The 25,558-nt window shown below is 45.3% G+C and overlaps 1 protein-coding gene across 19 annotated transcripts in view; it reads right to left on the bottom strand.

Moving 5' to 3' along the window:
• Nucleotides 1–25,558, bottom strand: part of FHIT (fragile histidine triad) — a 762,024-nt gene that overhangs the window by 476,746 nt on the left and 259,720 nt on the right. Inside the window, exon 1 of one of the 19 annotated variants that reach the window (XM_019536733.1) lies at nucleotides 2,822–2,888. The exons of the other annotated variants lie outside the window; for them this stretch is intronic. The gene's annotated coding sequence lies outside the window, so the exon portion shown is untranslated. Of the gene's footprint in view, nucleotides 1–2,821; nucleotides 2,889–25,558 lie in introns of those variants that run through there. 19 annotated transcript variants of the gene reach the window in all.

Genomic DNA, 25,558 nt, shown 5'->3' with positions numbered 1-25,558 from the left:
TTCTATCTAGCTGAATTACAGGGGGGAGGGGGTCTGTAGTACCTATAGGTCTCTCCTGTCTAATGGTGGCTTTGAGACTTGCTGTGAAAAATAATCAAATCCCACTCTGGAGTGTACAGTAATAGTGTGCTGCCAAATTCCTCAAGTTACAAAAGGAAGCAGATTTTCAGAATAGCAAGAAATAAGGCTGGCCTTGTGGGCTGCTTGATTCACAGAGGGTACAGTCATCCTACACACCGACCGCCCCAAACAAAACACTTCTGCACAAGTGGAAACACTACAGCAGGGAGTGGATTTGGGAAGGACCAGGTTAAATGAGGCATGAGAAGAGTTCAACAGCATCTAAAGAGTCCATTTTTTAATGGAGCTGCTAGCCACGTATGGTTTTCTCCGTTAAAGGTTTAAATTTTGCATATCGGATGGAAAGCCCTTCAAAAAATGGCAGGGGGGTTCCTTCCAAGGGTTTTGAATCTCACTTGGACTAATGCATGAGTTATGCAAGGCCTGGGGGGACTTAGCTATGTCAGGTGCTGTCAACGAAGACTGCCCGGCACCTTGCAGAGTAGAAACCCCTGGTACTATGTGGTTCGCTGTGGGAAGCATGGAGTGGCTAGGCTGCAGCTAGCATCCCGAAAGGGAACTCCCACTGGTGGCTGTCGGGCCACATGTACTGGCCCAGCACATACACCATGGTAAAAAGGACGAAGCATGCACCCCCCTCCTCCTACCTGTTGCACGTGATCAGAAAGCGGGACCCCGGCCGTCTCCCCTCTCCCACCACAGGGAGTTTAAGACCACAGGGCAAGCAGCCAGCATTCTCCGCCAGGACGGTGCAGGGTCCGTGAGCTGGTGGAAGAAGGCTCCTCACCACTGCCTGCACCCCGCCAGAGGCTGGCCATGCTGTCCCTCTTTCTGTTCGTATTCAATATGAGCTGCGTGATGCTCTTGTCTCTGCTTATATGCAGCCATCACACTGAATGCAAAATCATACCTTCTCTCTCTGTCCTTCAGGGCAACTTCGTAAATGAGAATTTTCATCTCCGCTGAAAAGACATCGAGCTTAACAAACTCAATACATTCACTACAGTAAACAGACACAGCACTGCCAGGGATGGGATCTGGCTCTCCACAGGTCCATTTCCAGCAGGCCACGTCAAGGCTGTTTCATATTTTTATTTGCGAGAGAGCGCATTTTGCAGAACAACTTGGAGCACTGTTGTCTCCCCACAAGCAGAGGAAACTGTTGTTTTTTTCTTGAGAGACAGATTTCATAATAAATGAGCTACCAGATTAAAAGAACATGAAGATGCCATGCACTCAAGGTATGACCACCATGAGGTATCCTTATGCTTGTTTCTCTACTGCTTCATACGCTGGATCATGTTGGTTGAAAATCCAGGATGACTACATACAACCCAAAGTATTCTACGCAGGGGTCTCGGATACCAACGGAGAATTATGCAAAGGTACCTCTCAGGTGCACACGCAGTACTGCGCTCACACAAGCTGGGACATCGCGCTCTCCAGAAGAGGTTGGTGTCTACTGGCCAAAATCCATATTTCACATATGTTATTTTCACACGCGGGCCTGTACACAGGGGTATGGCATGACTAAGAATGAATACAGCAGAATGAATTCCTAAAAACTTTAGCAGATGTTGTTGCTTTGTTTTTTTGTTTTTTAACCAAATATACAGATTGTCTTTCCTTCCCTGCATAATAACCACTCTTCTTGCTATTCTATATTGTCTTCTAACTTTACAAAAAGAATTACTGGAACTGTCTTTACAAGCAACGCCAAATATTTATGCACCTTGTTTTCTGTGCTTGCAAGAAAAGCTTGCGATTTTCAGTATACAAGTACCATGCCTTTCCGTGTGTTTCTGCAACACATGGTCTTTTCTCTGCTCACTATATACTGCACAGCTAAAAGAAATGTGCCGTATCAAACGTGTCATGGGTGGAATTTAGGAGATTGCAGTGGCAAGGCAAGATACTGAACGAGCCAGAGAGCACTGGAGCAGGTAACCATTTGGCAAGCTGTTAGGAGGGAGATTTCAGGTGACTGGAAACCTAATTGCTAGAATGACTCGTAATAGACTTGTAGAAATCTCTATTGGACACAGGCATGCATGCAAATGATGATAGGCAAGTAGAGCACGCGCTGAGTTTCCCAGCTCACCAGAACCTGCTCGCTGCCTGCCTGCTTCTCTCCGAGGATTTCAACTTATTATGGGGTAAGGTCACTGCCTATTATTAACAAAACCTAAACATAATTAGATAAAAAAGAAGTTTCTTCTTAATTGTAGTAGTCTTTTCTAGTTGTAGTAGTAAGGAGGAAAATTACGTGGGAAGCGGAACATGAGAAGGGGAAAGAGAGGCAGTTCTAATAAAAAAAGATTTTGGTCTAATTTAACAGGGTTACTATTCTATCTGTGAGAAATGTATTTACTTTTCTATGTGCTGAATTTAACACACACATAAATGACATTGCTTATTTTATCTCCCCAGTTTTCTTAAGTAAATATCCTTCAAATTGTATTTCTGTATTTGAGAGTAGGAGAGGTGGAAAACATTAGTAATGTGGTGTAAAGAGGGCAAACATAACAAACGGACCTAATTTATAGCAAAGAAATGTCTCAAACTCGCAGGACACTTTTTTCCTGAAAAATCTTAAATTCGGATTCGCAGTGAAGTTCATCAAATATGGAGATACCAAGTTGCACTATTAAAAAAATGTTGTTATGCTGAGATACTTAAGAATATATGTTGTCACCTAGTGATGTATCCAAAAAGCAAATTCTCTGTAGCCGTCTCTCACCTTCTCTCACCGGAAGTAGTTTTTCTTGTTCATAAAATCTGTGTACTGTCAAGGTGTCCAAATCCAGATCTCTCCCCTCCTGCCCCCTGGTGCACACACAATTTTGTTTTAGGTTTATTTTTGTTTTTAAAAAAATACATAAAGAAGAAAATCCTCAGATCTACCCTGGCCAAGTACCCACTTGGAAGCCAAGATTTTTGAATGGAAGCACAGCCTAGCTCCAGCACCCCTATTCAGAGAGGAGATGCACCCAGGATAACAATGAGTATATTGATCTGACCCTCACACACTGGCTGTCAATGGCAGGCAACCATGAGTCAACCCTCCTGCGATACGGGTCGGATTCCTTAGCCTCCAATATCCCATGCTGCCACTCTACCACAACAAGGAAGCATAACGGCAGCTTGCTTTAAAAAATAATTAAGGACGCAAAAATCTTTGTCTTGCAACAACAGCTTTTATTTTTGTAAGGTTATCTCCACTTTAAGTAAAACGAGATATATAGATATCTATATCTATCAATAGATAGATGGGGGCGTGGAGAAAGAGAGAGACAAGGTTCTTTGGGTAAATCCAGTATCTTTTATTAGACCAACTCAGTTGGACAAATTGCTCTTTGCAAGCTTTCGGGTACAAGTACCCTTTGTCAGGCTGAAGAAGCATCTGCAGTTGGTTTGTGCTCTTCCTGGAGTGTGTATACACACGCAGACACACACCCACAAGATAACCAAGGCCCCCCATGTCCCCTCCCATGATCCTATGATGACAGTTACAAGTTAGTCATGGTAATGCTGGTGTCGCAGGGCGGGGACCCAGGAGCGGCCGTGATCCCTCCTGGCGCCCCCACTGTGCCAGGTTGCCTGTCTGGCACCCTCGTTCTCGCCCGCCACGACTTTGATGGTTCTATAATATTAATGGGAGGCTGCCTTTAATTGGCCCCTTGGACCTGGTGCTCTTGCCCTTCTGGTCCCTGCTCTCTACAAATAGGTTCTGGTGCCCCAACCCTGTGGGCGTCGCGTGGCTCCTTCCACCCCACTACCACGCCCCAAGCCTCTCAGGCGTTCTGGATGTTACTGCGTCTATCCTCTTCCTTAGTGGCCCTCTGACCATATGCTTACCCTCACCGGGCTCTCTAGTCTGGTACTTGCCCTCTCCCGGGGCCTCTCTGTGTACGCGCCCCCCTCCTGGGGCCTCTCACTAAGCTCGCCCCTTCTGGGGCTTCTCGATAAAGTCCGCCCCCCTTTCTGGGGCCTCTCAATAGGTTCGCCCCCTTTCTGGGGACCCTCCCGTACAGGCAGTGCCCCACTGGGGCCTGTCTCCCCGCGCTCACGCCCACACTGGGGTCTAACTCCATGTGATTCTGCAAGTTACTCACACTGGGGCCTCGTTTTCTGCACTTCCCACAGACGGGGCTCAGGTGGCCGTAGCCGTGCCTGGCCCTCTGACCCTCCTTCTGGGTCTTACGCCTGACTCGGGCTCCTCATCATCAGGCTCAGGTGGCCGCCGCCTTATCTGGCCTTCCAGACCCCTTCTATGGGACTGGGGTCAGTGTCCCCTGAACGTTGTACCCCACGGGGCTTCTTGCTTGCACATCCCTCCCTGGGGCTCCTACTCGCGCCCCCCACCCGCACTCGGGCCTGTGCTCACGCTTCTTGCGCTCGGGACTCAGGCGGCCTCGGCCTTACCTGGCCCCAGACCCCTTCCTCGGGTCATACGCCCCACTGGGCTTCTCCGACTACCGCCCACACATGGCTGGGGTCAAGACCCCAAACACAGTGCCACCCCAGCGCCAACTGCTGTGCCTTCTCTAGCACCCAATTGGTTTGCCCTCCCAGAGCACCAGGAACCCCACACTACTGGGGAGCTCCCCTGAGGCCTCCTCCAACCCCTACAGCTTCACCCGGTCCTCCGGTATTACACAAACGACCACACCGAAAACATAAAGCCATGAGCCAACCGGCTGTAACCCAAAATAAGCCTCCTGGCTATAACGTCAATTCCCAGCCAACCTGGCCCTCTTTCAATACCTCCCTGTCGGGGTTCTCTCCACCCCGTATCATCATACCAACGCTCACGCGGTCAGGTTGTTCTGCTCTGCAGCAGGGCTCCTGCTGCTTAGGCTGCCAGAGGGGAACTGACTTCTGGTCTCAGCCTGACTGCTTATAAAGGTCAGGCCCTGCCCCCTTCTGGTCACCTGACCAAGTTGGTTGCCCCAGCAACCCTCACCTGCGCTGCCCTGAAGATTGGCAGCTGGGCCCTTATTACTATTACCAGTAGCGAGCACCCTAGTGCTCTGCTACAGCTGGAAACCTGTGACAACTTTGATGCACTTGACACTGTCCAATGAAAGAATATATAGGACCATGGGAAATGTAGAAGAGTAGGTGTACACCACAAGTCCCAGGATGCAATGCTTCATCACAACACACACTTGGGATGGTCAATGTTCTGCTGGTGTAGATGTGCAGCAAAGATGCGTGCTGTGGCTACTTTCCCTTGAGTGTCACGCCCTTCAAACCCTCCGTCCCAACACACACAGCTCTCTCATGTGAATTTATCAAACATTTTCATGATAAAACCATAAGCTTATCCATTGCCTCTCAGTACTAATGTAAGTTAAATATTTGCATTTAACTGATCCAAGAGCTGCAAGAGCTCCTGCTAGAGCTTTTCAGCTGGTCTAGATTTGTCACCGTTCCCCCATTCAATGTCAACCTACTCATTTGGTATTCAGCAAATTCCTACCAAATTTCATTCTAAACATACGCAGAATGTTTTAAGTTGAAAAGTAAAAATAAAGAGACAATGATTTTCTTAGTTACTGCCTCCGTTAAAAAAAAATGACCTCAAACTTCAGCTTTCAATTGGCAATTGAAAGAATATAGAAATGCAGACAATAGCTGAGACATGCTGTAGCTACAGAAATAAACTGAGTAGTATTTTAACCTCTTTCTTTCTCCTGCCCCCCTTTTTTCTCCTTTCCCCCGCAAACAATTCAATGTGCAGTTGCTTAACCCAAGCAAATCATACTGCATGCCCCTACTCAGTTCAGTATATACTATGTCGTCATTTTTTATTGATGCATCTTTAAAAGCACTAGGGACAAAGAAAGCCCTTTAATTCTACATCCATCTCTTTTTCTCCTGGCATTTTATCCTCTATACTGGTGGCCTTACTTAGCAACATCTTCCAGCCATAAGTGGGTGCAAGTTTGCATGACCTCTCATCAGTGCTCCCTACTTTAGAACAAGGTCCCCAGTTAAACATTCTCCCAAGAAAGGCACCAGCAAGGCTGGGACTTTCAGAGGAAATGGGAGTTTTAGGTACCCAAGCCCCACTGAAAATCATTAACCATCCACAACATAAACATTGAGCTTAATGACTGTACAAGTCTGAAAACTGTTGGAACTGGATTTATGACCCTGTTACCTTGTTCTGGGTAGAATAGATCCAAAACCTTCAGATTGACCACAACCTTTCCATGTGATAATAGGCAAAGTTTATGGATACACAGTGATAGCAGATCGGAATAACGCAAACAATTCTATATCTACCACTCCTAGAGCTGTCATCAGCGGTAAGGTACATCTGGCCAGCAGGTGAGCTTCACCCTGAGGCACTCTTGAATGTCAGATGTCAGCAGCCTAGAGATCGGAGGCCAAGGCCCAACCACCCCCTGCCCTCGTCCCCAGTGGGGGCATGAGACGGACTGGTAGCATGCCCCCTGTCCATGGTGGCCTCAGGTTCCCTACTTGGGGACCCTTTGTAGCTCTGAAATCCCTTCTTTTGTACTTTTTCCCCTCTGTGGTGACTCTTCATCTCTGGCCATTGCTGATTCGTCTCTTTGTGGTCGCCAAATGGCCATGTTCTGTCCTGTCAGCATATTCCTTTGTTTCACAAAACCATCACATGCACACATCCTAATTTGAGCTTTCTCCTCATTTGCTCTGTTCCCCAAAACCAGAAATCCCAAGGGCTCTGCACTTGGGCACTGTGACCTGGTGCCACCTTATCTCATGCTATGAAACAGTGTGGTACATGTCTTCAATTTCCCAGCTTGTGTGTCTGTTCATTGCTTATCTGCCAGACCGGAAACTTTCAGAAACAGGCTTTTTAGAAATCAGTTAACACTTGATGTTCCCCTGGACTAGATGACCTCCTGAGGTCCCTTCCAGCCCTCATTGTCTATCACTCTGTGGACCATTATTCAAGTGCATATCTACTTCACCTATAAGCCAATTCCCAAAAGCAAACCTCTAAATACCATTTTCTAGCCATCAGAAACAAGGAGGAGAGAGTACGTGAAATGCCCTATGCTTCTGCCATCTTCTAAACAACTGCATAGGAAGTGGAGGGCAGCTTTTTGGGCTGTCCAAAACCTAAATGCATGCTTGTCAAGATGCATTTCAAAAGGTGCAGCCCTGTGCATACCACTGAGGGCACAGTATGACTGGTCCTTCTGGTCTGTCTGCACCCATCAGATACGTGACTTGCATTGCTCTGTTCTCCACTGCTGCCTGAAAGGGCGAGACGTCACCACAAGTTATTTTTAAACCGCTGTCACATTTTCAAACAGCCATTTTGAATCAGCAGTGAAGAAAATGTCAAAATAATTACTACTTAAAATGTACAGTGGTTTGCTTATAATGCTGCCAAGCTAAAATATTTATATTTTACAATGAAAACACAATTTAACCATTGACTTCCATAATCTAGTCCAGGAGGAATACAGATGTACTACTGTTAACCTGTTCCAAATTTTAACCAAAGTATAGTACCAATCCGGGGTGCATTGTAAATTCTGGTCTATTTTAAAAACTGTAAGGAGAAGTTTTACACAGAGTTGAGGTGTCCGTTTTTCCCTCTGCCTTTTGCCTGTTTTTTAAATAGCTTTATTTACTTAAAAAGAAAATGGCTCCTTTTACAAAGCGAAACAATTTGTCTACTGCCCTTAACTTAGCTTGGTAATGCACTGAAATGGATTACTCCATCACCTAGTTCAGGAGCTTGGTCTCTATTAATCTCATGCAATATTTCAGTGGTCTTCCTTTAAAAGTCCACGACTACAGAGGGCTCTTGTGCCCCAGTATTTGAAGCCCCAAATACAACTCCTATTTTCAGTGCAGATAAATAATGCGATAAGAGAGTGAGATCGCTTGTAAAGGTTGATCTCTAACTGCAAGTTTCTGGGTGAGTCTGTGAGAACAGATGTAGAATCATAGAAAAGGAGGGTCAGAAGGGACATCAGGACATCATCCAGACCAACCCCCCACTCAAAGCAGGACCATCCCCAACCAGATCATCCTAGACAAGGCTTTGTCGAGCCAGGCCTTAAAAACCTCCAAGGATGGAGCCTCCACCTCTCTAGGTAACCCCTTCCAGTGCTTTGCCACCTTCCTAGTGAGGCAGTTTTTCCTAATATTCAATCTCAACTTCCCTTGTTGCAACTGGAGCCCATTGCTCCTTGTCCTGTCGTCTGCCCCCACTGAGACCAGTCCACCCCCAGCCTCTTTGCAGCCCCCTGCAGGGAGGTGAAGGCTGCTATTCAGTCCCCCTCGGTCTTCCCTTCTCCAGAATAATTCAGCCCAGTTTCCTCAGCCTCTCCTCAGCAGTCCTGTCCCCCAACTCCTGAACCATTTCATTGCTCTTGGCTGGACTCTCTCTGACTTGTCCACATCCTTTCTGTAGGGGGAGGCCCAAAACTGGACACAGGACTCCAGATGTGGCCTCTCCAGTGCTGAATCAAGGGGAAGAATTACTTTCTTCAATTGGCAGCCAACGCTCCTACCGACGCAGCCCAGGATGCCGGTAGCCTTCTCGGCACCAAAGGCACACGGCTGGCTCCTGTTCAGCTTCTCGTCCCCTGTCGCCCCCAGGTCCTTTTCTGCAGAGCTGCTGCTTAGCCAGTTGGTCTCAAGGCTGTAGTGTGGTCCATGAAGACTAGTAGGGACTGAAAGCTTAAAAACCTCTTCTCAGGCTGGTCCAGAGCACTGACAAACGGAGTCCAGTAGTAAAAAGAAGTTTGGTGTGAACAATGCGAGGTGGAAACAATGCTGCCAGATTTGTTACGCAGTGCAGCAATTCTGGGTGCTGGGAACTAGACCGGCAGAATAGTAGAGCGTCTCAGAGCACGTCGAGGGCACAGACTTCTTTGAACTCATGTGCATCATTAGTGATTAATTTGGAAATTACTTATCGGAACCATTTCAGAATGCACATCAGACCAATTGGTTTGGTTTCTGTGATCCTGTCAATGAATGCAAAGTTGCACACTTCCAATTAAGTGGAAATAATTACAGGCTGCGGAGACCAGACAGCTGGACAATCCTCACAACTCAACAAGTTAGTAAAGGAAAACCTGAGGTTCAGAGAAAGCCACTTGCACTCAGGGATGCTCTGGGGACCTCGGCCTTCCACTGGTATGACACGTTCTTCTTCCTGTAGGGACCCATACAAATGTCCTATGCCATCAAGCTGCTTTTGGATTCAGGCAGGTAGATTTCTGTCATTTCTGTGCACATACAGGTGCTTACCTGTGTCCAGATGCAAGATAGGAATTAAACCCTTTTCTGCAGGTGACTCGTTTTCAAGTAACAGATCAGCTGCAATCGGCTGTCACTGGCCATACCTCTTATCTGGCCCTCTGCTTCAATTTTGTAAGCCAACAATTGTATGATCAGAAATGCGAAATAAAAATCCACTCCTACTTTATATCAGTTCTTTTATGTCCATTTTCCACAAGAATCCTAGCAATGACTGAGTAAAAGGTAATGTTCCAGACAATATCCTTTAAAGAGCGTCCCATTGTGAAACTCCCGTGCACAGAACCGTTGATTTAGAGTTTTACAATCTTCTCTACCTGTATTTTTATTCATAACTAATGTAAGAATCCCTCCACACACACGCGCACACACCACATCATCTCTTTTATCACTATCAAAAAAGGGGAAAGAGGCATAAAACATGAAGGATGAGAACCCTGTAAATTTTCAGGAGAAATATCAGAACCAGGAGATGTGACGTTCAGTGGAAACTCGTCCTTTGCCATGGCAAACAACCCGTGTATTTGCCTACCTGCTCTATTTGGTTTTGCTGGCTAGCCGAGCAAAATATGGAAAACCTACACCACCAGACTAAACTACCACCATAATACTCCAAGTCACAGCATTCCCAGATGTCTCCTACATGGCAACGTCCTGGCAAAACATTGTAAATTGTAAATGCCCTGCATCCAACACAGCTGTCCTGATGCATGGAGAAATCGGTGAGGCATTAAGGTTCGCCTGGGCAAGTCAAATACTGATGAATGAGGCCTTTACCATTGTAATAACTATAGTGAGTAATGGAACAACCAATGCCTGTTATTAAGAAAGAACACTGAATAATGTATTACCAACACTGAGATCAAGGGAAAATACATTTTTATCAAGGAAAAAAAAAGACTAATATCAATCATGGCTTTTTTAGAAGCGGAAAAGTGAAGTGCAGAAAGAGGAGAGTTTGAGGAAAGGCTGCAGTATGCAGTAACTGCCTGAAATTATACTGTGAAAATCCTTTTTTCTAGGGTGGCTACCTAGGGCTACATTACATGCTGGAGGAACAATAAGAGATTGTGACATTTCTCTGAATATATTTATAGGTGTGAGGAACAGTCTACTTTTGTGAAGCAGAGGCTGAGGGAAGTGGCAGGGCTATGGAGAATACCACACCATGCATCGAAACCGCCGAGTTAAAGCATATTTGCTTCAAGGCCACAAAATATGAGTGAGCTAACATGACAGAACAGTGACGATTGCTCTCTGGCCATCCCCTTCAGTGCACAACGATGGCTTTGAAAACAAGGAAAGAGAAAGAAGCCATTGTGCTTTAATAGCCTTATTTGTTACTTGCACAGCACTAGAGAGGCACATTCGTGGCGCCTTGCAAACAGACAGCAAGGGACCGGAGCCTTGTCCGCAGCGCCTTACTCTCTCATTTGGGCACGTGCTTTTCAGACTTCTGCCAGGAGCCAAACTGAAGCTGAGCCAGGCCAGCTGTGTGGGAGGAGAACCAGGGTGGGTTAGGGGGCAAAAGCTGCAGAGGGAAATGAGTACCTCTTTGAAAACTCAGGGGTCCAAATGGAAAAAAAACACCAGACAGGAGAGCAGGAGGTGTTCTCCAGCATGGAGGTGGGTTGGCAGGATGGTAGCAAGCACGGAGGTGGGCTGGGTGCAACACGATTCTGGAAATTCAACCAAAGCTCAGTAATAAGCAACGAGTGGTGTGCTGTGCAGCGCTGTGCTGCTAAGAGTCCCGGCACCGAGCTCGCTGACCGGGCAGCGCGACAGAAGTGACTTCTGTGCCTCCCCAGGCCTGGGAGCCTAACATGGCAGCAACCTCTCGCTGTGGGGCTGCCCTCAGGTCTGCCTGCTGTTTCTCCCTGCACATTATTGAATTGCAGAAAATGAGGGTTGGAAGGGACCCTGCACAATACTTGAAGCAGGACCAGCCCCAACTATATCATTAAAAACCTCCAAGGACGGAGAGTCCACCACCTCCCTAGGTAACCTGTTCCAGTGCTTCACCACCTTCCTAGTGAGAGTGTTTTTTACCCAAAATCCAACCTCAACTTCCCTTGCTGCAGCTGGAGCCCATTGCTCCTTGTTCTGTCATCTGCCCCCACCGAGGCCAGCCCAGCTCCATCCTCTCTGCAGCCCCCCGGCAGGGTGGTGAAAGCTGCTAGTCAGTCCCCCTCAGTCTTCTCTTCTGCAGACTAAATCAGCCCAGTTCCCCCAGCCTCTCCTCACCAGTCATGCCCCCCAGCCCCCAAACCATTTTTGTTGCTCCCAGCTGGACTGTCTCCAACTTGTCCACATCCCTTCTGTAGTGGGGGGCTCAAAACATGGCACAGGACTCCAGATGTGGCCTCGCCAGTGCTGAATCGAGGGGAAGAATCACTGCCCTCGATCTGCTGGCAACGCTCCTACCAATGCACCTTCTCCAGGGTGATTTTCCTATACGTGGATACAGGGGCATGGGATATAACCATTGAAAGGGCCCCTCCTGACAGTACACGGTTTTAAAGGCCTCTTTACACTGCTCTGGCCCTTTTATATGGCTATAAATCTCACCCAATGAATCACTGACTGTCATGGAGAAGGTCCAAGGGACCTGTCTGGGCCTCGAAGCTGAACAAAGTGAAGAAAAGCATTGCAGTGAAGCACAAGCTTCCTCAGGATAACAGAAAAAAAAGGGCTCCAAGAGATGATATCTTAGATCTAACTGTATGCTATGCCACTGCAGTCAGGGTGCACAGGAGGGCAAACAACTTACCTAATGGTGTATCATCGGACAAGGGATGTCAGTAATATCATTTTAAGGAACTTCCCTATCCTCCACAGAAGTATACAAGATGACAGTGTTGAAGGTGATGGGTCTAAATGTAATCTATATGAAATGACCTGACCCAGTACTGGCGTAAAAAAGTGATCTTTAATTCAGGAAGTTTTTTAACAGACGCTGCAATCTCATGTTTTGCTTTTTAAACTATTAATTGACTAATAAGCATATAGCTAATGTCTTTGTACTATGCAGCAAATGCAGACTGAAGGAACCCAAGTTTCCATCTTCTTTAGAAGAATCTACTTTAAAAAACACAGTTAAAAGATCGTCGTGAGAAAATGCCTAACCTTCAACACAAACTAACGCCATGAGGGAGTGATGCTATGGCTTGAATGGCCCATAGAAGACACAAACAAGATCATAAAAACAAGTGTACAGCAATACTTGAATGGCCAAAAATAGAGAAAACAAAATCATAAAGGAAAATTAAGAACTGAACAGAATAGATGAAAAGTTTGGAAATAAGATTGACCAGGTATAATTTAATTGCAAACATAACGTGTTGAAAATATCTGACTTCAGTGCTACCCTGCGTGCACTACTGCGAATTAACCATATTCATAACATTTCCTAAAATACCCAAGTGTCCTCAACAAGCACTTGCATCTTGCTGTATTAATAAAAATGCATAATGTGTATATGTTTTGGAGAAGGCAGAAGATACTATACTCCAGTTGACAATACTGAAGCCAAATAGATTAAACAAATCATGTAATAAAAATTTACCATCAGATTTACTTCAATATATAGATAATACTGCTAGATATTGCTATTCCTTTATTTTTAGGGTACTGTAGGTTTTTCGCTTCCCATAAGATTTCTTCTTTGACGTACCAATACATTGAAGCATTTTGCACAAAAAAGTGGGCCTCCCTGCAAGTGGATATTCTGCATGCAGGATGGTTGCTATATAAAAATAAATCGTGCTGATTGTATCTTCTAATTACATAACCCACAATTCAGCACACATGTAAACAACTAAATTATTCACGTTATGATTAAAAGAGGATGCAGTGCTGCTCTAATACAATCTCTCTGCATACAATAGCTGTTGTCCTGGTGCATGCATTGCGCTTGCCTTGTTCCCCCCTCTCACTCCCACTGAGTATTTAAGCCAAAGAGCAGAGGGGAGAGCCGAGCAGCCTGCGACAGTTCACAAATGCGCCAGGCTGCCAGTTAATAACTGGGAAATAGGAAACAAAGGGACCGATGCACTGAGTTCAGGAGGGTCCCAAGATCCATGCACTGCTTGAACTTGGGCATCCTGGGCTCAATGCTCGTCTCTGCCACGTACCAGATGCGTGACCTGGGCAAGTTGCTTACAGACCATATGCCTTGGTTTCCCATCTGTAAAACAAAAATAATAATATTGCTTTCTCTTTGTCCATCCTTTGTCTTTTCTATCTAGACTGTAGGAACTCGAGGGCAGGATCTGTCTTGCTTATATACAGCATGCACCCCAATGGAGATCTCTAGACCCTACCGCAACAATTGGTAATCCTGAACAGTATCTAGCTCTTGGCCCCCTGAAAACATTTCCTGCGAATATGAGAAAGAAAAACAATATGCAACTGAGTAATCTCATTGTCAAGCATTACAGAAATTGTGTTAGATGTGAATACTTGGTTGTACACCTATGGAACATATTAACACACATACACAAATACTTAGTTTTGGTATATCAAATGCATCTTATTCCCCAAAACAAGATGTCATATTAAATAGGATCACTTTTCAAGTGACATTTGAATCATTAAAATGGTGATCAGCAGCTTTCAAAATAAAAACTTTTTATAGCCTATCATTTCAAATATCATCAAATCGCAATGCCGTCGCTTCAGACACCGCGGGTGACTTGACACAATGCAGAGCTGATATTATGCAGACCGAATATCTTTCTTGCAGTCCTTTTCACAACGGTCCCCAAAACGACGCCTTTTCTTTCAGGTGCAAAGAATTCTTCTTCTGCAGGAAAGAACCTATAAACCCAAAGGTATTTCTGCACTGTCTCTATATATCATAGCTATAGGCTCAGCCTTGGTGCACAGTTTTCACAAAAATTAGCTGCTTTTTGGCACGGTGTTTAAGAGGAAAATGTACTCCTTCTGAACGGAGCTAATGACAAGAAGCTTCTCAAAGGGCTGGAACATAGTTTCAAGCGATAAAATGCAGCTATATTTCAATGACAATGACGGCATCAAAAGTGTCTCTGGCTGTCTCAAACTCATGAATGTTCTGCACTTTCCGAGTTTCATTTTATGGCACATTTGATCTTGAAGAATCTGGAAAGAGATTTTCTCCCCTTCTGAGAGAAGCACAGAGCCTTTTCCCTTGAATCTTAACTGCTGAAGCTTACATCTTAGTGGGAACACATCAGCCCTGATAGCATTTCAATGGATGTGCTTTGCAACTGCATATTTTGACTTTTATATCAGTTTTGATCACACAAAACATTTTGTTCAGACTTAGCTCAATGCTGTGTACAAATTCTGTTATAGTCTCATCTCAATAATAAATACTGCTCCATCGTTTCTGAAATTATGTACACAATATAGGAAATTCTCTCAATGGCCTGGCATTAGTCACACACAAAAATTGATTTAAGTTGCAGGGGTTGGGTTTTTTTGGTTAATGCTTACATTTCCCAAGGGAGGTAAATTCTGGTGTCTGATCAGCTCTCATGATAATTTGGGAGGATTCAAGTTGCAAGTTCAAGCTGTTTCACGTCTCCAAAAGCAAGCTGACTTTTGCTTTGCTGAGCGCAGCATCTGGACTTGCACACAACAAAACGCATTGCGCATCGCGTGCATCGCAGCTGCTGGAACGACCTGTGCCTCAAACACCTCCTGTCTCACCAGGCGCACCCTGCTCTGTGTCACAAGCCTCGTGCTGCCATCTCTTTTGGGACCGGAAACTACAGCTGGACAGAAAGCCAGAGTATCTACACCATGTCACTTGATGGCAAATAATTTCCTGGGGGAGAGGTGGTTCAAGGGGTTTCACTTTGATTTTGCCGACACATACTGAAGTCCCCCAAAAGCCCCCAGACTGCCCATCATGCCTTGGATAACTTAAAGAAACTCCCGCTGCCAACCTGAGAGCCTCGAAAGTCTCAGCACCTCTGGCCACACCACGTGGGGTCCTCGGATGCCAGGCTGGGGCCCGAACTCTGGAGAGCCGGGCTTTCATCTCTGTGCCCAGGGGTCCAAAAAGCCTTGGGCCCCCTACAAATTGCTTACCCTACAAGATTAGCTCTGAAACCCCTTACCAAGCAACTGCCAAGAAGTCAAGGCCAGTCTCCGGAGGCAGCCTGCCTGCATTAGGGGGAAAGGTGTTTTTTTAAACTTTGCATGCTCCCATGCTCACACCAAACACTGGGTGACAGACCCCCGCGTGGCAACCAGTCCCCTCAGGCCTGGCTCAGGCTCAGACCCTCCCTCGAAGCAAGCAATGACCAGTGTCCAGCCAGCTTGCCTCCAGCAAAACACGGGCGGTGTACTTGGGAGAAAAAACTTTGCCAACAAAACCCATTTGAACTCTTCAGTCTTCTTTAAATCTGCGTCTTCCCCTCCTGGCCAAACAAGGTTCACGAGAGAGCTGGAGATACGGTCCAGGACCTCGGAAACCACTAGCAGGTGCCCACTGTCTTGCTAGGTTGCCTTCTCATACGATTACCACTGAATTAAAGCATTTAGGCATACAATAAACATCCCCCCATCCCAATATAAATTCAATCAAGGCATCTGCATGGGAAGGCTCTCCTCACTGAGCTGGTCTCAGGCAGTGTGCATACTCTTATCCCAAACCAATATTCATAGATTAATACAGCGCAATTCCCACAGTATTCATAACCTTATTACACCGCGGCTCCACTTCTCTCATAATCCACTGTATATATTGCATATCACGTTTGATTATCATCATTTTAAAAAATGTTACCACTCTACACCACCTATTTGTGTGAAAAATGACACTGTGCTACCAACCCAGTATTTCGGCATATAAATCTACTTCCATCCTGGTAAAAATGTGTTAATTTAACCATCAGATCTTTACTGCTTAAAATATAACAAAAGTTTTAACATTCAAATGTTATTATCCTTCTTCTCACCGTCAAGTCAGTATGACAGAAGTAAATGGGCTTTTCTACCCACCTTGCTGCTGTTAGCTGGCTAAACGTTGAACATAACAATATAACTGGACTCACACCAGGCTTTTGCGATTAGTATCCATGAGATGTTGCACGCCAGATAACAAAAATCGACCTTACTGGGATATATCAGAATAAATCCATTTACTGAAAATGACCTCCTTCATAAGACATCTTCAACACAGAAAATATGGCTCACAGCTCTCGTTACTGTTATCTAATTCCCGCATGCACCAGATTGAACAATTTACTTTGGTACAACCAGCTCTTGTAAGGGAAACATGCAGCATTCAGATTCCTCAGTCATATTACGAGACAGGGTTCACACAAAGCTGTTAGAAAACACATTTAAGAGAAAACTTCAGCTAATGTCATTCAGACATCTGAAAATGTGGGGGGGGGGGGAGGTTTGCAAAAAGATGAAGCTCTGATCATTGTACTATATCTTATACAAAGCTAAGGTCAAGGTCAGATGTACAATCAACAACTCCAGATCAGACAGAGCTTAAGACATCCAGTTTCAGAGACAGTCATGGATATACCGAGCTCCTTCCAAAAGCAGCTGAGCACCCAGTTTGGGGGAATATGGAGCAACATGCAAATCCCTTCCGGTCCCACCTAACCACAGGCATGTCTATCAAGTGACAAATACAGGTAAGAGAAAATTCCCTGTGGCCAGAGGTGAGAGGAGAGCAAGTGCTGATTTCATCTGAACTAAAGGACTGCCTATCTACGCAGCAAAAGGAAGTCACCAACTGCAAAAAAAGGAACGCTGACGCTTTGGGGACAAATACGACCCTTTTACATACCCTCCTTTTTAGCCCAAGGTAAAAGCAAACTGTATGCTGGAGCAGGCAAGCAAAGCCTGGCTGGGGTTCAGTCATTACCTATACAATCTGTCGAACCTAGCACACGCTGCAGCCAGCGGGTAGAGACCTGCTTGTCTGAAATACAGGTCCTCTGCCAGCGGGGCCTGGGCTCTGGGGTTGGAGCCTGGGTGTCAGAGACAGGGTCACGTTTGCTTTTCTTGTGCTCTAAAAAAGGCCCCGTCAGTGCAGGGTTTGTCTGGACGATCCCTCCCCCGTGTGTTACGGACAGTAAGATGTTGCAGCGCAGTATCATGACAAATGCCACCAGCTTTATGCTATGGCCATGGAAGAGCATCGTTGCGATGCAGTGCTCTGATGTTACCCACCTCCAACGCCAGATGCAAAGTACTAAACTATGTCCACCGGTGACACTCGGTTTGCTCACTATGTCTCCCAGCGGCATTTTATATTTACAGACACTCTCTCGGGATTGTCTGGTTTGTATCTAAGCCTCCTTGTGCCCGTGCCCATAGTCTCTTAATAGATGTCCTATTAAAATGTCTCCCACTGACAGCATCACTCAGTCTCTTGCAGCTCGGGAACCTGCACTGCATCTCTCCAGAGTTGCTTAATTTAGGCTCATTTTCACAAGCTGCAGATGCCAAAGCTGGATCGGCTTGTTGATTTCCTGTATAAATCAAACTGAGGGGGGAAAAGAAAAGACACGATGGCAGCAATATATCTTTTCCACTCTAGAGCACAGTGGGGCAGAAATGCACCAAGGTCAAAGCTACAGCGAGAGCTGCTGAGTTTTAGAGCCCTAAAACGCCTCCCTGGTAAGAGTGGTTTTTTTTGTTTGCTTTATAAAACTTTTACTCCTTTACACCATTTTCTAGCAACAGTGGGAGGTCTTGGCATGTTCCTCAATAAGGCAGAGCTATTCTCTGCAAGAATTGCACATCATTCACAAGTGTGGTGTCACAATGGCCTAACGAAAGACTAGGCAGGTGACAACTGCCAATTTTACTTGGCTGTCTTGATGCTCACCCCACATGCTGGTTTGCTTTTTATTTTTACTGCTGCCAAATATTGTGAAAATAGTTTAAAACGCAATATCTGTAACGACCCTAATGTTCCCTGATTGTGCTCTGTTTCCTTTCAGGCAACAGTCTCTATGATTATGCTTGGTCCCTAGTCTCACTGTACAGAATTACACGAGTCGCATATCAGCCCATAAACCTAATCTAAGCAAATCATTTTGAATTCGTTTTCTCTGCATTTTCTGTTCTTTTCCCAGCGTTGCATCACTTCAGGCATCAACAAACGATGTTTTTAGTGTAACTCCCTTTAACTTGGCAAGATTAAAAAATAAAAAGACCATTTACAGTCACTAGGCGAATTAGAATAACAGAGAGGGTATTATGCTGTTATTTGTCAGTAAATCTGATAACATTTTAAACAAGAGTTGGACATCAGGTGACTGGCCTGAAATTAAGCATGGAATAAATTTTTGAATAATCTGCTAAAAACGCTTTGCAATAGCGTGCTAGGAAAGCTTTCTAATAAGATATTCATGAGTAATTAGAAACCTATGGACATGTTTAAATCTCAATCTACAACCGGCAGAATGAAATGGTTTATTTAATGCACAGAAAACTTGGCAAGGAACTGGGCTGAAATTTTTCCTATAGGTGCAAGGATTTTGTTGTCACAAGTATATTAAAAACTCAGCGCTATCTCAAACCTCACTTGTTTCTGCAGCTCAGTTATTGCATTAAGATAAGGTCCAATTCTGTGTTCTACTCATCCAAGTACGTATATCAGTCCTCCTACGAACTTGGATGGACCTGGATTGTTTCTCCTGGAACATTTTCATTCAGCTACTGTAGTTTTTTTAAAAGACTGGATTTACATGGTCAGTTATAAGGTTATTTTAAAGGCTATTAAAACCGACAATCCAGATATGCACAGCACAAATGAGCAGCCCAGCCCATGGCACTTAACCTTTCCTTTTTCCTTCCCTAAGCTGGCCTCTCTTTTTTTATCAGTCTGAATTACAACCACCAATACAAACACCTTCACCTTCTGCAACCAGAACTCGTGGTAGAGTTATCTTTCATTAGACCAACTAAAGGTTTGCAAAAACATTTCTTTTATTCACAGTCTGGGGCACAGTAAACAGGGGGCACGTGGAAGGGGTAGCGGATGGCTGAGCAATTAAGGAAAAACAGAAGAAATGAGAAGAAAAAGGAGGAATTTGACAGTAGCTCTCATGCCATAATCCCACAGACACAGAACATCCCTCTGCAACCAGGGAGTAAAAACAGAAGAGTAAAACCTTTGGTTTCCTAATCTCAGCCAGGCCTGTCCAGCTTCTAAGTGTCCGTGGGCCGAATGCCCTATGGGCCACACACTGATGGGCAGGTCCCGACTCTGACTGCTCTCCGGGAGCAGCAAAATGAGGGGTAGGGAGTGGTGGTCTGGAAGGAGCCCGGGGCTGCTGTTTAACACCTTGCGGGCCGCCCTGATCTAAGTACCACGAGTGCAAAGCTCTTATACAGAGTTTTCCCTCTTCCAAACCTGCAGCAGCTAATCAGTTCACATCAGTAATTCACAGCAAGTCTGAGTGCATCAGGCACATGCACGCTGTCTGTGCACACTCATGCACAAACCCATGCGCACAGTTTACCCGCTGCTTCCTGTAGGTTGAGAGCTGTCAAGCAGAGACTCTTTGCTATTTGCTTGCACTACAGCTAGCGTGACAGACTCCTTATCTCTAATTGCAGAGCTGAGGTGCTGCCATTATCCAGCTACCCTACAACACCTTCGAACACCTCGCGCAGGGAACGACGGCGCTTTGTCTGTACAGCTGCCTCTGCGGTTGCACGAGCTGGCTTTCATGGAGCTTGCTGGAAGACTGCAGTGCATTACAATCATACAACTGAATCAACAGCTTCATGATTCATTTTAGTTAGGATTATACCAATTTATAGAGGCAATCTATGCCATTTCCTTTCCTACAAACAAAATTATTTTGCCTAACCTTTCCCATTCTCTTTCAGGTTGGAGCAAAGATGTGAGAGTGACGGAGTGGCTGGTTGGAAACCAGTGCAATTTGGAAATAACTCTGATTGGAAGTGCAAGGAGAGAGATGCTGCAAAATTCGTTCCTCTTTGCTGTTAAGAAAGACTTACCATTGCTCGTGAATAGCACGAATAAATGTCAGTGAATACGTGGATTTTCCTTTTGCCTTTTCTTACAGACACATTGAGTAGCTGTCTATATTGGGATGCTATTGCTTTATCAGAGAAGGCATGCATTTGAAGCACAGTAGCTATTTTTGCCATCAACAACTATAGGAACCATATGTCTGGATGCTCACTGGGCTGATGACCCCACTGGTCTTTCCTGCCCCAGCGCAGGGAGGCTGGACCTTTTGATCCAGAAAGGTCCCTTCCAGCCCCTAACATCTATGAAAAAGCTCTAATTCCACACTAAGAGTGCTTTTTCTACACTGTATCTTATGATAGCCTTCTCCTAAAACTGACTATGCTACACAGTGGAAGAAGAGCTGATACAGAACAGCCAGGTTGTCTCAGGCTATTTCCATGTGTATGCATAAAGCCTTTCTAACAGCTTATCGCTCCATCCCAGCTTTCTGCCACCCAACAAGCTGAGAGCACTCCCAGCTTAGCTGGGTGACCAGGCCTCAATTATTTCTGTGGTCATGTAGTTCCCAAAGAACAAATGCACAAAACATGCATCTTTGTTGCCTTGGAGAGGGCCCAAGAACATACTTACAGATTCTGCAGCCTCCTGCATGGCACTTCATGTCCACAACCACCTTATCCGAGTTGGTTGCTCAGAAGCCGACCAAGCCATTCTGTCTCGGTGCTAAATACTTCCACAGCACTGCAAGTTCCTCTTCGGTTAAAGTGCACACATCCCAAAGTTTTCTGAATGCATAGGTAAGGGTATTGAACGAAAAAAATCTATACTGTGCCTGCAAATCGTTTTTGCAGTTTCTTTTATTCATTCTAAAACGAGAGCTAAACAATTGAATCGCAACATTTCTGGACACAATTGTTAAAAATGAGCCTGAAGTATATCTTCAAACAACGTTTGTGTCTTGTAACCAACCCAAACACGGCAGAGAATTAGTTGTTCGTTATTCCATAATATATCAGCAATTCCAATGGCCTTGTCTGCAACTGTAGACTAAAGACCTAAACCATTCATCTGAGTTACAGTTATCCCCATTTCCTCAGGGCTTCCCCATTTGAAAGGCATTCACCTCTATTCATCTATAAGTCCTACATTTCTATTGCTGAAATAAAACAGAGCCACCTTCTCACTTATTTACAACTTACAGTAATTGGCAACCAAGCTATTTTTATTTAGGTATTATTATAGCATGCTAATGAAGGCGCTAGTTTTTAGTGTTGCAGTAGTAAGATTCTGTGACAATTGTCTTTATCAGATCCTATTTTTAGGGGGGGTGGTATTTTGCCCAACTATAGCCATTTTGGCTGACATTTTCCAGGCCTGTTGCCTGTCTCAGACTTAATACTTTGTGGAAAAATTCAGCCCAGATGGTTCAGTAGCTTCCAAGAAAGATGATAACGTGTGTTTTTCTCCCTCTCTTAAAACATTTTGGTGCTGTTTTCTTTGAACTTTTGGAGCAGGAGCTCTAAACACAGTGGAAGCATATCCTGTGCATCAGGGCTGTATTTGTCCAGATTTGCCCAAGTCTACAGTGGGAAAAGGGTATGGAAACCCATACAAACACGTCTGGTGAAGACTTGAATTCTGCAGCTAAAATTCACCAAGGCTCCAGCACCTCAAACTCCTCGTGGTGACTGAATCATTCATCATGATCCTGACAAGAGCTAAAAGGGTGAAAGGGTGAAGCTGTGTTTTCCCTGCAACCGCTTGTCTTAGCTGCTCTGGGCTGGAAACAGAAAACATCTCATTTGAATGCAGGAAGAATAAATGCCAGACCTAGGAAAAAGGAACGAATAGCTTAAGATTGCAAGAGGAGTCGAAGAGAAACTGTGGCTGGAAGGAACCCTATATGGAAGGACGTGCACTGGCGGGGTAAAGACAGGAAGCCAGCATGGGAAGTAGGGGAAACGACATGCGGCTCTCGAAGGCCAGGGGGTGGGTGCTATACTGAGATCGGATGAAATGTGAGGGATATAGAAAACTCACTGGGGTAGAGACTAGAGAGCTGGCGGGGGGTGAGGTGAGGGGGTGGGGCACCGCTCTGAGTAGGAAGGTGTACTGCGGGAGCCAAGCCTGGCATGGCAAAGGAAGTGGGACTGGAAACCAAAGAGGCCGTGCCCACTACAGGGTACACAGCTCTTTCAAGCCAGGAACGTTATCGAGGGATCCTGAGTATTGTCATTTCGCTGCTCTCAGCAAACGCCTACTAGATCCGCCGGCAAAGCACATCTCATCCCTCCATGATAACCCTGGTCCACATAAAGCATGGCCATCAACTAGTCCTATGATCCATTGCTACACTAACACCAGTGGGCCAAGACATGACATGTGCTGGATCCAAGGGTCCCAACCTTACTTACGAGGCAGATCCACAGCAGAAAGCGGTTTGCATTTCAGTCTGTTTCTTTGTTTGTAACTGTAGGAAGTTGAAGTAACCAGCTCAAATAGGTCAAATAAAAATGAGGTAGCTGGTTGAGTCCAGCACTCAGCAGTTAGGAAGCACCAAAACCGAGCTTCCTGTGCCACATAGTTTCAGCTCCTGGTGCACCTGCATTGCCATGCTTTATTTCGGTTTTTTTTAATGACATGTTCACATGGCATTTCCCCCCCACACCGACCTCCTGCCTCATCCAGTGCATACCATGAGCTGCTCTGCAAATGAATTAGGGTTCTCCCATCCATTGTAGTTCCCATGTGAAATGAGAGAAATCACTTAAACCAAGTTTTCCACACATTACCGGTGGTTGCATGCACCATCTTTTTCTCGCAGCGCACCTTGACACCCCAGGTCTGATCTCCAGACAGCAGAAGCCAATGGAAGTTGTATCTGCAACTTCATAAGTATTGCATTATTCTAAGCACTCGGAAAAAAATCAAGTCCTTACCATCTCAGACAGGGCACCCAAATTTAGCAGCTTCGTCTGACCTTAATCTGCGTCTCAACTCCCTATCTGTGAAAGAGAGATAACACCACCCCCTCCTCTTGCTGGGGTTTTGTGAAGATAGATTAATTAATTCCTGTGAAGTGTTTGGATACCACAGAAAAGCCCATGAGGAAATTAGGAATTCTGTCTTCAGATCAGGGTTTGAATAGTATTCAGTAAATACAGCCTAGGACCACCTACTGAGAACAGCAAGGAGAAAACATCCTGAATAGCAGCTCATTAACTGAACACTGCCCATCCTATACGCTGAATGCAGGAGGGGTCCAATGGAAATAAAAATGCAGTATGTGGTAATATAATTAAACCATACTGCAGATGTGTTAAATGACTGAACTAAGCTTGCACAGGCAAATTTCATTCTGGCATTTCCTAACCTCTGAGCACTTGACTTCGCAGTCTTAATTATGCTCTTTTCAGTGTGCACCTGTACGCATGTGTGCGTGCATATGCACATATGTGCATGTGATCTACATATAGGAAATGATTTATGCTCACATTGCAAACCTCTCTCTATTTCCCTCCAGAGCTGATAACGAACAAGGGCAGGTTAAAAAAAATCCATTACAAAAGAAGATACTGAGCTTGCCTGAACTTGGTAAATGCAGCATGGTTTCTGTTTTTCTCTTCAATTGCCAAGGCACCGGAAACATGCAAGCGCTATTTCTACTAGCACATTATTTATTAAGTCTTTAGATAAGAAACTTCAGGAAAATATAACATAGCCGGTCCCTACTATTTTACCTAGACTACACCATTTCCTGAATTTACCACCACCACGGGCTTCCACCCTCTCCTCTGCTAGTTCCAGTCCTAGCAGAAAAGCAGCAGAAGCTAACTAGAGTGGAGACAGGCCATGGAAAGGAAATAGCAGCTCTATAATATGCTGCCTCTCCTCTCTGCCCCTTCTCTGCCGAGGAGGCTTTGGCAGGGTTACTTTCCACTGCAAAGTTCCAGTCTTAAAAAAGCAAGCAAAACATTTCAAAAAGAAGCTCACGGTGGCATGCCCTGGCAAGGGATGATTAGTGCAACGGCCCACCAAGAAACGGGCTGCTTTGAAGAACGGGATCTAGTTTCATTGGCTAGGGACACAAATGACAAACTGGTATATGTGATCGGAAACTGGTTCAGATCTGTACCACAACAGAAGTTCAATGTGCATAAACCGCTTTCAAAATGGCTTAAACTGGCTTAAGATAAACCTGGATGGATGTAGTATCAGACTGAATTGATTTTGATTACATTCGTTTATTGAACTTCTGTCCCAGATCCCCTCCAGATTCAAGTTAACTCACATCCCCCAAAATCCCAGGATGCTTAGCAACTCCCCCACAACCCCCCCCACCAGCCTTGGCCCAAGTTATCTGCTCCAGCCCAACAGGGACGTGCTATAGTGCTCCCGGCTTCTGGCCTGGGCCACTGCAGACATGTGGCTGCATTTCTGGGATCAAAAGTGAATGTCTGTTCACTTGCTTATCGGTTCAATCTATGCAGCTTAGACTAACCTGTGAAGACTGAATTAGTTCAGCCTTGGGCTTTCTGACTATCTGTACTTGGCCATTTAGTCTAAATGAGGGTAATGTCATTAAAGCCGGTAAATAGTGTAGACGTGAGATTAAAATCTGACTGTTTCAGCTCACAATGCTTCCTGGAACCCACTGGAGTTTTCTTACAAGGTGTGCCCTACCTAATATGTTTCTACCCACAGATGGCATCTTTTAAATACCTGCGTACCTTTTTAAATACAGAGCTAATCCTGAATTTACTGATTGGTTTGTTTTGTTTTGTACTTGGGGGGAGGGAGGGATGGAAGGGGTACAATAGGAAATATATATTCCCCCTGTCCTTGGACCTAGTCCTACAAATCTCAAGCATCTGACTTGAGTAGTCCCATTTAATTCATCTGGAGTAATTGGAAAACTAAAATTGCATATACTCTTACACATCTACAAGATATCACATCTATGCGCATGATCAGAGGTCAGGAAAACAGACCTTATGACGACAGGCTGACAGCCACAGGGCTCTTTAGCCTGGAAAAGCGCAGGCTCGAGGTGACCTGATGGCCACTTATAAGTTTATCGGGGTGACCACCAGGATCTGGGGGAACGTCTGTTCACCAGAGCGCCCCATGGGATAACGAGGTCGAACGGTCATAAACTACTCCGAGACCATTTCAGGCTGGACATAAGGGAGAATTTCTTTACTGTCCGAGCCCCCGAGGTCTGGA

Source organism: Crocodylus porosus, unplaced genomic scaffold, assembly GCF_001723895.1.
Source record: "Crocodylus porosus isolate Cpor-Errol unplaced genomic scaffold, CroPor_comp1, whole genome shotgun sequence".
NCBI classification, from domain to species: domain Eukaryota; kingdom Metazoa; phylum Chordata; order Crocodylia; family Crocodylidae; genus Crocodylus; species Crocodylus porosus.
This window is presented reverse-complemented; position numbering and strand designations above follow the sequence as displayed.